Below are 11215 nucleotides of genomic sequence, written 5' to 3' on the forward strand. Positions count from 1 at the left end.
TTTTCAATAGGAGGAAACTCTTGCCTGAGGTCACACAGATAGTAAGTGGTAAAAATGGTGCTGAAACCAGGTGGGTTTGAATCTAAGGCCAAGGTCCTTAACTGGCATTCACCCCCAGCCTGAATATTTTCTCCAACAGCCCCGATGTAGCCGCCCCCCCTGTGCCTGAATACTGCCTGGGTAGAACGGCCTGGCCTATTGTTGAATACTCACCTGTCAAAAACCTTATTCTAGGGCGCCTGGGTGGCTCAGTTGGTTAAGCGACTGCCTTCGGCCCAGGTCATGATCCTGGAGTCCCGGGATCGAGTCCCGCATCAGGCTCCCTGCTCAGCAGGGAGTCTGCTTCTCCCTCTGACCCTCCCCCCTCTCATGTGCTCTCTCTCTCTCTCAAATAAATAAAAAATCTTTAAAAAAAAAAAAAAAAAAAAAAAAAACCTTATTCTAGGGGTGCCTAGGGGCATCTGCCTTTGGCTCAGGTCATGATCCCAGGGTCCTGGGATCAAGCCCCGCATAGGGCTCCCTGCTCTGCGGGGAGCCTGCTTCTCCCTCTGCCTCTGCCCCTCTTCCTTGCTTGTTTGTTTTCTCTCTCTCTCAAATAAATAAATAAAATCTTTAAAAAAAAAAAAAAACAAACTTTATCCTAAACCGGGGTGAAGTTTGGGGTCACTGGGTAGCAGTTTCAGACAGGCACATTTTGATTTTGCAACTGCTACCCAGCGACCCCATTTCTGCCCCCTGTGCAACCAGAACAAGCATGCCCCCCCTTCCACACGGCAGCTTGTCATTAATTTACAACCAGCTCTTATGTCTCCCCTACGTCTTACCGTCTTCGGGGGTGAGGGGGCTGCAGAGAGAGTACTAATCTGGAACTAGAGAGAGCCTGGGTTCTCATCCTGGCTCAGCCACTGTCCACGGACCAGTACATTTCAAAACAAAATTAAGTAGGTGATTTGACAAACAAGGGCATTAAAAACAAAAACCAAAACAAAACCCTATCACCACCTCCCATCACCCTCGTTTCATAATAGAAAGGGCATCCTGACACATAAAGTAGGGCAGACAATCTGAGAATTCATTTAGCTTTATGAAAACTCCCTACATTGTCCCCATTTCTCTCATTTCACCGTGTCCCGGTACAGACCCTGTGGGGGACTGGCCCAGGTCTACAGCCTGCAAGGACCTCTGCTCCAACCAATTAAAGAAAACGCCATCAGCCAGAAAAACAAGAACAGAGCCCCCTGCCATCAGGACACAGTTTCGAGAGGGAAGGAAAAGCTGAACATGTCTGGCACCATGGGGAGCGGCGCTCAGGAAGCGAGACAGACTTCTCCATTGTGTCACAGCCTCATGTCCAGGTTCTGTCTTGGCTTAGATGAGCAAAGGCCGCCCCTACCCTTGTAACTCTGTGGGCACCCCTGAAAGCATGTGGCAGGCAGGGGCTGCCCAGGACCATGTTGCTCACAGGTGGAACCTACTAGAAGTCAGGAGGACTGTTGCGGCTGGAAGGCCGGTATAAAGCCTGGTCGGTTCTGAGAAGACAGCAGATTTTTCTCTTGGGGCAGATCTGTGCTTGATCTGATCAAAGCCTCCAAAACAAAGGCCTCCTTGCCACTCATTCATTCTCCTATTTATTTACTGTTTATAGAAGGCCTCCTGTATGCAAACCTGTGCTAACATCGGCAGGGCGAAGGTGAGCACGGAATGACTTGGTCTCTGTCCTCATGGAGCTCAGAGTCTATTAGGAAAGGCAGATATTAACCTAAATGTAGGGGATGGGTGCAAACGTATGCGTGTGCCAAGTGCTGGTGCAAAGGCTCATGCTGCCCCGGGAGCGTGAGAATAAGGGAATTGCGCTCGCCGGTGGTCACAGACGCTGGGGCGGTCATGACCAAGCTGGGATGGGAATGAAGAGCAGGCATCGACTGACCAGGTGAAGAAGGAGGGAAAGCAACTTCCAAGTGCCTGGTGTGGGACGAGCATCCACCACGGGAAGAGGTGAATGGGGCCGGTGAGACCGCACAGGGGGAAAGCGCCAGAAAAGACGTGCAAGAGGCTGAGGCTAGAGAAGTAGGTGGGGGGCTCACAGGCTAGTTAAAGGCGCTGGGTCTTTTTCTTAATTGAAATAGGAGACCACTGAAGGGTACTGTAGGCAAAGTGGCACGAGGTAAGCATTAATACTTGACGGCAGAGAGGGAACACCTACCTCCTCCAGGAGGGAAACTGGGGTGGATGTTGACCTGGCTTTGTGCTGATCACTTTGCAACACAGACACATAGCAAACCATTATGTGGGATGCCTGAAACGAACACGGTGTATTACATCAAGTATATATCAATTTAAGAAACCAGTGATGCAGGGCACCTGGATGGCTTAGTCGGTTAAGCGTCCGACTCTTGATCTCAGCTCGGGGCTTGATTTCAGGGTCGTGAGTTCAAGCCCCACGCTGGGCTCCATGCTCCGTGTGGAACCTACTTAAAAAAAAAACCAAACAGTGATGATGGTAGTGATGGTGATAATAATACTGATAAAACTAATAATAGAGGGGCACCTGGGTGGCTCAGTCGTTAAGCATCTGCCTTTGGCTCAGGTCATGATCCCAGGGTTCTGGGATCGAGCCTGCTTCTCCCTCTCCCACTCCCCCTGCTTGTGTTCCCTCTCTCGCTGTGTCTCTCTCTGTCAAATAAATAAATAAAATCTTTAAAAAAAACTAATAATAGAGCTAATGTTACTGAACACTATGTCCCACACACTGCTTTAAGATTCTTTATGCATCCATTCATCCAGTCCTCACGTTTGCCCTGTGAGGCGGGCACTATTAATATCCCTGTTTTACAACTGACAAAACGGAGGCACAGAAAGAGTAAGTAACTCGCCCAAGGTCACACAGCTTGTAGGTGGTAGAGTTGGCAGATAAGGGAGTGACCTCTGAGCACCTAAAGAAACTGCTCTCGTAAAAAAGTCATAGGACCGGGAAACACTGTCCTACAAGAGACGGCTGGGGACAGCAACCTGTAATAAACTTGATTTGAACAGGCACTCACTGAACACCTACCATGTGCTATGTATGCACACTGAGGTGAGTACTGAGGATTTGGCAGGGACAAAAAACAGTCCCAGAACTTACATTCCAGTGTGGAGAAAAGACAATGCACAAGTGGGCAAACAATGCAGATGATTTCAGTGACGAAAAGGGCTGTAAGGGAGAGGTAACAGGGTAGTGTGATGGGCAGTGACAGGCAGGGGGTGGTGCCTCTCTAGACAAGGAAGGCCTCGCTGAGAAGGCAGCAGGTGACACCAACAATGAGAAAGCAACTGAACCATGATCTTGGGAAGACGGTTCCAAGAGGGGAGAGTCGTGCAAAGGCCCCGAGGCAGGGGCAACCTTGGGGTGTTCACGGAACAGAGAGAAGAGACGCTGCATTGTTCTGAGTGAGCAGGAAGAGATGAGAATGGAGACAGATGCTTCCAGATGCCCAGGCCCCATAGGGCCTTGTGGGCTGTGCAAAAAGTTGGGATTTCATCCTGAATTGATGGGAAGTCACTGGAGGGTTTCAGGCAGGGGAATGGCACAGCCTGTTCTATGTTTAAAAGAGAGCGTGTTGGCTGCTGTGAGAAAAATACATTCCTTGAGGCAAAAGAGGACGCAGGAGGACAGTCAGGTTGCCGCTGCATCAGATGAAGGTGGAGGTGGTGAGAAGGGTCAGATTACAATATATTTTTGCTAATGGATTAGATGTGGGTGGAGTTGAGGGAAGGAAATACAGGATAACTCCAAGGCTTTCCGCCTGAAAAACCGGGTAGATGATGGTACAGTGACTAAAATGGGGAAGACTGTGGGAGGAGCAGGCTTGGGTGGGAGCCGGGAGGACACAGCTAAATCAAGAGTTGTGTTTTACACATATCCAGTTTGTCACCCTCTGAGAGCACTCAGGAGAGGCCGAGAAGACAGCTGGACAGACAGGCTGGAGTTCAGAGGTGGGGTCGGGGCTAGAGATCTCAGGTTGAGACACACGGGCATGGTAAGGTGGTGGTTAGAATCACGGGACTGGGTCGCCCGAGGAAGGAAATGCAGAACAGAGGTCCAGGGCCCACAGCCCAGGACCCTCCAGTGTGCGGAGACTGGACGGAGCCATGGAGACCAGCAAGAGAGGGTGAGGAAGGCGGTGAGCGAAGGAGACCGCAAGGAGAGTCCAGCCTGGCCCAGCTCTCCGCTGAGCTACCTTGTTGTCTCAGGCAAGTTGCTCCCTGTCTCTAGGCCTCAGTTTCCTTTTTGTAAATGGGGGCAGGGGGGTGGTGGCCCTACCCATCGCTGAGGTGGTTCCCCCTGGATCATTGTGTGATACTCCCGTGGCCTCTTGCCAGATGAAGAAATCAAAGCTCAGGCTTGACCACTTTGTTTCCAGGCCTTCTACGATGGGCTCTCGCTGGAAGAAATACAAAATACAACAAAACATAGCCCAAAGTCTCACCACCGAGGGGCAGGGGGCAGGGCAAGGTTATGGGACCTGGAGTCGAATCCAGATCTTGCCACGTGCCAGCTGGGTGACCCTGATCCTTACAGGTACTTATCTGTACAAGGCAGCCAATAATACCCACGACGAGGGGTTGTTGCTAGAAATAAACCAGGTGGCAAGCCAAGCACCCCACATAGCTCCAGGCATGTGGTCAATGGCCACACTTCCTTTCTCCTTCAGGAAGATTTCTTCCCTGAATCAGAAGAAAAGGACTCCAGAGTGGCTCTACCCTTGCCGAGCAATGCAGCTCTCCTGCCGCTCTCCTGCCGCTCAGCCCTGGGGCCGCCAGCTCTGTGCCGCCTCTGTCCCTCACCTGCATGGCAGGTGGAGTCTGCTAAGACTGACTGGTCAGCCGGCTGGAGCCTGGGGCCCTGTGGGGGCGGGGAGGCAGGAGGGGGGCATCCGCTTCTAGGGCTTCTAGGGAGCTGGGCTGGAGTCTGGATTCCTGGCCCGGCTCGGTCACGGTTAGACTAATGGCTACACTTACCAGGCACCTCCAGGGTACCAGATGCCCAACTAGCACTTTACCTGCGGGTTTTTCAGCAATCCTGCTTGCATGGTGAACATATTCTTATTGAAAAGATGAGGGACCTGAGGTCCAGAGAAGAGAAAGGCTTGTCTAAAGTCACCAGGCCTTCCAGATATTTCTCTTGAAGATGTGTCGAACAGGGGGGGACCCCCTTAAGTAGCCTATATCCTGTGTGCCCTGGTCTCTGCTTCCTTCTCCAGCCACACAGGCCCCCAGCCTCTCCCCAGGGCTCACCAAGCTGCTTTCCCTCTTAGGTTCTTCCAGCCGGGAACTAGCCCCCTTTCCTCCCAACTCTGCCCATTGTAAGCTCTGCCATCCATCAGATTTCCATGGAAATGCCCAGAAAGCCTTCCCTGGGTCCTAGAGTAGGTTGGGGGCTCCCCTTTAACCTCTCACAGCAACCCCTCCTTGGCCTTTGCTGCACTTCTCACAATGAATTATTTCACAACCGTAACACTAGAGAGCTATGTAACATTTTGTTGGCCATCCTTCTCCCTCCTGTATCCACGCATGATGCCTGGCACATGGACGGCTCTCGATGTTTGTTGACGGGAGAACGACCAAACTTGTGAACATGAATGAGAGAATGAACCACAAGCGAATCTCCCTCTTGCAGTGATGAGCTAGCTGCGATTCTGCCAGGACACAGAATACTTGTATAAAGGGCCGTCTCCCTTGGAGTCTAAATAACAGAACCTGGGAGAAACAGTGTCTTCCAATCATGCAGAGGCCGCCCAAGGAGGCATGCACGAGGAGACCCCAAGCCGTGTGTGTTGGGAGGTGGACACCCAGCTCCCTGCATGGGTTAGGTCCCCAGACCAGGCTGGCTTGTCTGTCCCCCCCACCCCCAATCTCGGACCCCAGCAGGGGCCGCCAGTCTCCTGGTTCCTGCAGGAGATGGTGGCGAGGGGGTGGTGGTCAGACTTGCCTTGTGTCGCAAGGGGAAGTGTGCCCCGTTTTACTTCTGCTTTGAGGCAAGACACATCCTGTGTGTCAGACCACCCAGGATTGCTCCTGTCCTAGCGCCAGCCACCAACTGTGGCCAGTGTGGAGATGAGGCACTGGAGAGCCTGGGAATGTGGCCCTCACTGCCATGTGGGGAGCCCAGGCCCCAAGCCCTGAAATCCCTCCTTCCGGGACTTGGCTGCCCCACCATGGAAGCCACCTTCAGTGGGCTTCTTGCTCCCATGCCCCCACTTCTTTCTCTCTAAGGGAAGAGCCCTGGGGGTGGAGAATCCCTGCATTCAATCCCTCCCCCACCATGTGTGCACTCAGTAACCTTGGCTAAGTCCCCCCATTTCCGAGACTCAGTTTCTCCTCGGAGGAGTGGGGGGTACCACCACCTAGCCGCTTCCCTCGGGCTGTCCTCAGGCTTCTAACACTCGGCCCATGGGCATGCACTTGCTTGGAGTTCACTGTAAGAGAGCTTGCTATTACCTTTCTTCTGCTTTCTGTCGCTCCCTTCCCAAGCTTCAGACTAGCTGGTGCTGGACCAGGTTCCAGGGACATCTGCCAGACACATCCAAAACAGAATGTTTGGTCTCCATGAGGGGAGTATTTACAGGCCTGCCTTAAAATTATGGTATATTTTGTGTGCCATTCGGACCACTTCACAAAGCCGATGGCATTGGGTCTTCAACTCCCGATTCCTTGAAAGAGGCAGAAGAAACACCGTCCTTGCCCCACCCCCAAACTTGAGGTCCAACCAGTCAACTTGCTCAGGATCATGCAGGTAGTGGGCATGGAAGTCAGACAAGAACTGCAGGGACTCCACCTGGTTGTGCAAGGTCTCAAAATATTTCATAGAACTTAACCCCCCGGGGTCTCACACCCATCCCTCAGACTCAGCGTGGTTTTGGGAGCTTGGACAGGCTGAAACTGGAACAGGGTTTCTGGCTCACTGAAGAGAAAGGGGATAATGAAAGAGGATCATTCCCTGCCTGCCCCATCAGTGATGCCAGCTGCCTCCTCGGAGCCTGGGTATGTTTAAAGCGGGCTCTTCAGATTTAGGACCAGGAAGAGCAAAGCCTGACAGGTGAGCAAGGTGTCTTGTCTCTGTCCCCTCCTCCCTAAGGTGCGACCCCAGGGCCCAGGCTGGCTCAGGGCTTCCCAACAGTGGACTGTTTGTCACTCTGGTTTGCACCCTGGAACTTGACAACACTAAGCTTCCCTCTGGAAATCAGCTGTTGAAAGTGTGGGCTGAGGTGGGCAGGTTTGGAGAAATTGCTCTCCAGTTTTCTCCCGGTCGGGTTTTGACAGTCACGTTCTCTTGTCTGGTCTGGTGCCAAAGCCCTCCAGCCCTCCAGAATCCCTTCCCCAACCCGTCCTCCTCACCCGCCCGGAAACTCTTAACACAGCCTTCAAATCCCAGGTCAAATGCCCCTTTCTGCAGTCTTCCCAATTCCTCTGCATAGAATTAGGCCCCCTCCTCTATTTCTATAGCGCTTTACGTCTGTGTCCCTCCACCAAGAGTGCAGGGCTGACATGGGTTCAGTTTTGCATAAATGTTGGCCGAATGAATGAATTTAACCAATGCTAAATGAGCCCCTTTGTGTGACAGGCACTTGCAGTGGAGGACACAAGGATGAGCAAGATGCGCTCTGCCCTCAAGGAGGTTATATACCGGAGCGCCTGGGTGGCTCAGATGGTTAAGCATCTGCCTTCGGCTCAGGTCATGATCCCAGGGTCCTGGGATCGAGCCCCACATCGGGCTCCTGCCTCAGTGGGAAGCCTGCTTCTCCCTCTCTCTGCCTCTCTCCCTGCTCATGCTCTATCTCAAATGAATAAATAAAACCTTAAAAAAAAAAAAAGTTCTATGTTATTGGAGAGACAAGCTCTATGTACAAGGAAAAAGAAACACAAGAGCCGTGCCACAGCATGTAAACACTCAGTATGGCCAGGATTCTAATCCTGCTTCTGTCTACAACTTGCAGTGTGGCCCTAAGCAGGTCCCTTAGCCACTCTAGCCTTGGCACCTAGCAAGAGTAATGGCTTAGGAGATTGGGCATGGGGCTGCCATCAAGAAAGGATTTAGAGCCCCATAATCGGGCAAGTGGCATATATCTTTTCCTCCAAAGTCACAGGAAGGAGGGGCCTGCCATCTGGACCTCTTACCCGATCAGAATCTAGTTCAGGGTGTCTCAACCTCAACACTACTGATGTTTGGGACTGAACAATTCTTTGTTGTAGGGGTTGTCCTATGCATTATAGGGTGTTTAAAAGCACCCCTGAGATGCTGGTAGAACTTCCTACAGTTGTGACACCCAAAAGTGTTTCCAGACATTGCCAAATGTCCCTAAAAGGGGGGCCAAAATTGCCCCCAGTTGAGAACCGCTGGCTAGCACCTGGTTCTCCTCCAGTGCTGTATCCGACGACCTGGAAAAGGGGTGGGGGTTTTGAGAAAGCATCAGGACAAAAGTCTCACAGGCTTGCCTCTCACAGAGCCCTGCCCGCCCTCCCAAGCTTGTGTCTGCTCAGCTGCTGACGACACACAGGATGAGGAGAGGCAGGACATTTTGCCCTGTAAAGGCGTGCCTTTCCTAGGACAGCGCCTGGTCACACCTACCTGTTGCTCCCAGACTGTGGGGAAGAGAAGAACCCAGAATGTGAGCTACTGGGGTTGGATGAACAAAGACATTAGGAAAATGTTTCTCTCCCAGGATGCCCTGGGCTTAAAAATAAAATTCTCTGTCTCTTTTTAAGAGACACATGAGGATTAACGGGGAGAAATTGGGCCTGGATAAGCAATCTGGTACAATCCACAGTGCAGAGAGAGGAGGTAAGGGATTCAGCTCCCATCCCAGCTGCCACCAGCCGCCTCAGAGACCGACAGGGACTCCCATCCCCTCTTGGCACTCAGCTCTCCTGCCAGTCGAGGAAAGATCTGACATCTTGTGATCCCCAAGGCTTCTCCCAGACTCATTGCCAGAGGAGTTCAGACGAAAATGTCAGGGCTCAGAGAGACGGGTTGCTGGTGGTCATAGAGCCACACCTCCCACCCACCCCTGTGCTTTGCCACCAGGGTGGGGGGAGATTTTCTTCCTGAAGGACTATGTGCTGATTCATTGAGGAAACAGATGAATCTTGCTGCAGCCAGAGAAGCAGATGGAGAACAAATCTAAAGACTGGTAGGAATGAGTCCTTGGCGCCTGGCTTTGCCCCCCACAACCCGTGCATCCCAGGCCAGGCACTGGGCAAGTGTGTGGCATGGCCTGAAAGCCAGGAGCTGCCCAAAGCACGTGCAGGCTGAAGTCAGGGGCTGTGGGGCTGGAAGGGAAGGAGCAGACAGGGCCTTCCGGAGAGGAGCCTGGAGGTGAGGAAAAGCCACTGGCCCCCGCTCAAAGTCACTGCGTGCTCCCAGCAGAGCGCCTGTATGTGAGGCCACATTCACATGTTACACGGCATCGGTACACCAGCAGGGCTGGACCACACACAGTGCAGTCAGCTGAAAGGAATACGGGACCCCTAGCCAGAGCCCCAGGTCTGAGCAGGGGCGATGCCTCACTGACCCAGCCGAGGGGGTCAGCACCGCAGGCCGGGCTGGGCTCTGGGGTCCCACAGGCCTGATTCCCAGCCCTGCTGTTAGCTGTGTGGCCCTGGGCTTCACTGCCTGGGCCTTCCACTCTCATCTGGTATGATGATGGTTGATAAGATTACCCGATGCAGTGGCACGTAAAGTACCTAGGCTACATTGCCCGGAACACAGCCAACACTCAAGAAATGAAGTGACTGGGGCGCCTGGGTGGCTCAGTCAGTTAAGCGTCTGCCTTCGGCTCAGGTCATGATCTCAGGGTCCTGGGATCAAGCCCTGTATCGGGCTCCCTGCTCAGCGGGGACCCTGCTTCTCCCTCTCCCTCTGTTCCTCCCACCCCACTCGTGCTCTCTCAAATAAATAAAATCTTAAAAAAAAAGAAAAAGGAGTGACCATTACTATATGTACCTGAAATGTTCAGGCTCACTGTAAATTGGCTTCTATTTAGCTCTCTGTCCCACTATTTCCCATCCATGTTGGCAAAGCCTCACAGACTTCCTCAGTGTCTCAGGCGTATACCATGTGTTTCTTCCTTGTAATACCTCAGGTTTCCATTTTAATTATTTTGATGGGTCTCTTCCTACACAGGGTATATGGGCTTCCGTGCCTATCCCATGTAGTACTTGGCAGTTCCTGGCCCGGCCGCGTGGGCTTTGGTGGTCCTGTGCCTTCGGCAGCCCCGTGCAGCCGTCTGTCTGCTGTCAGATGTCATTTCTCTCAGCTGTCAACTATGTTGCCTTTCTGTGTGTGGCTTCTAATCTGCTTTGGTCTAAGAATCAGATTTCCAGGCTAGTTGGAGCTGCGTGTAGAGTACTCAGGGAGAAGCCCAGAGAAGGAATCTGGAACAGGGTTTCTCAAATGGACCACTGAGAGCAGAGTGTCTGTTTATAGTGGAGAGTCCCAGACCCCCCCGAATCAGAATCTCTGGGAGAGGCTCTGGAATCTGCAATTTATGCGAACTCTTTCACACGGGAGCACTAGAGAACTAACACAGCTACTACTTCTGCTTTGAAGCCTTCTTGGCTTATTTCCATTCCTTTGGTAGAGGGGAAGGGTGTTATGCTAGCTCATTTCTTTCCCCATCAGGTTTTTCTGCATCTCACACTCTGTGTGGTTCCCTACCCCAGATTCATTTCTACATTCAGGAGGCCGATGGTGCTCCTCAGGTGTCCGAGGGCCTGGGTGCACCCCAGCACAACCACAAAACTGAGAAATGTCTCCAGAGCTGCTCAGCTTCAGGCAACAACCCTGTTCACGATGAGAAGGGGCCAGGGTGGCATGGTCAGAAAGCCCTCTTCCTGCTCTTGGCAACGTGGCACCTCTGACAAGAGAAAAAACTTCTCAGCAGAGGTTCTTGGGACCTAGATAAGGCAGAACGACCATAGCAAATAGTTAGTGGAGTACAGCCCTCTGGGCCAAGTGGGGACACTGGGCTCAGCCTCTTGACCACTCTGACTCCTATACATCCCACCAGGTCCAAGGCTACTTCCTCTTTAAAGACTAGCCTGTCCACTCCAGCTCTCTGATTATTCCCTTCTCTAAACTCCCGCGGTTCACAGAGTCTGGGGCAATTTAACAGTTGATGTTGAGGGAGGGGCACAATGTTCCAGCCACTGTCCACGATCTCTACCCACATTCTCT

At 52.4% G+C, this 11215-nt stretch overlaps 1 long non-coding RNA gene across 1 annotated transcript; it reads right to left on the reverse strand.

Annotated features, from left to right (window-relative positions):
- Positions 1-377: 377 nt before the first annotated feature.
- Positions 378-6811, reverse strand: LOC118524421 (uncharacterized). Its single transcript, XR_013443455.1, has 3 exons — positions 6481-6811; positions 4304-4424; positions 378-2468 (listed from the first exon to the last, which is right to left on the reverse strand). It is a non-coding gene; the product is annotated as an uncharacterized LOC118524421 (long non-coding RNA).
- Positions 6812-11215: the final 4404 nt, after the last annotated feature.

The sequence above is a fragment of the Halichoerus grypus genome, chromosome 13 (genome assembly GCF_964656455.1).
Source record: "Halichoerus grypus chromosome 13, mHalGry1.hap1.1, whole genome shotgun sequence".
Classification (NCBI taxonomy): domain Eukaryota; kingdom Metazoa; phylum Chordata; class Mammalia; order Carnivora; family Phocidae; genus Halichoerus; species Halichoerus grypus.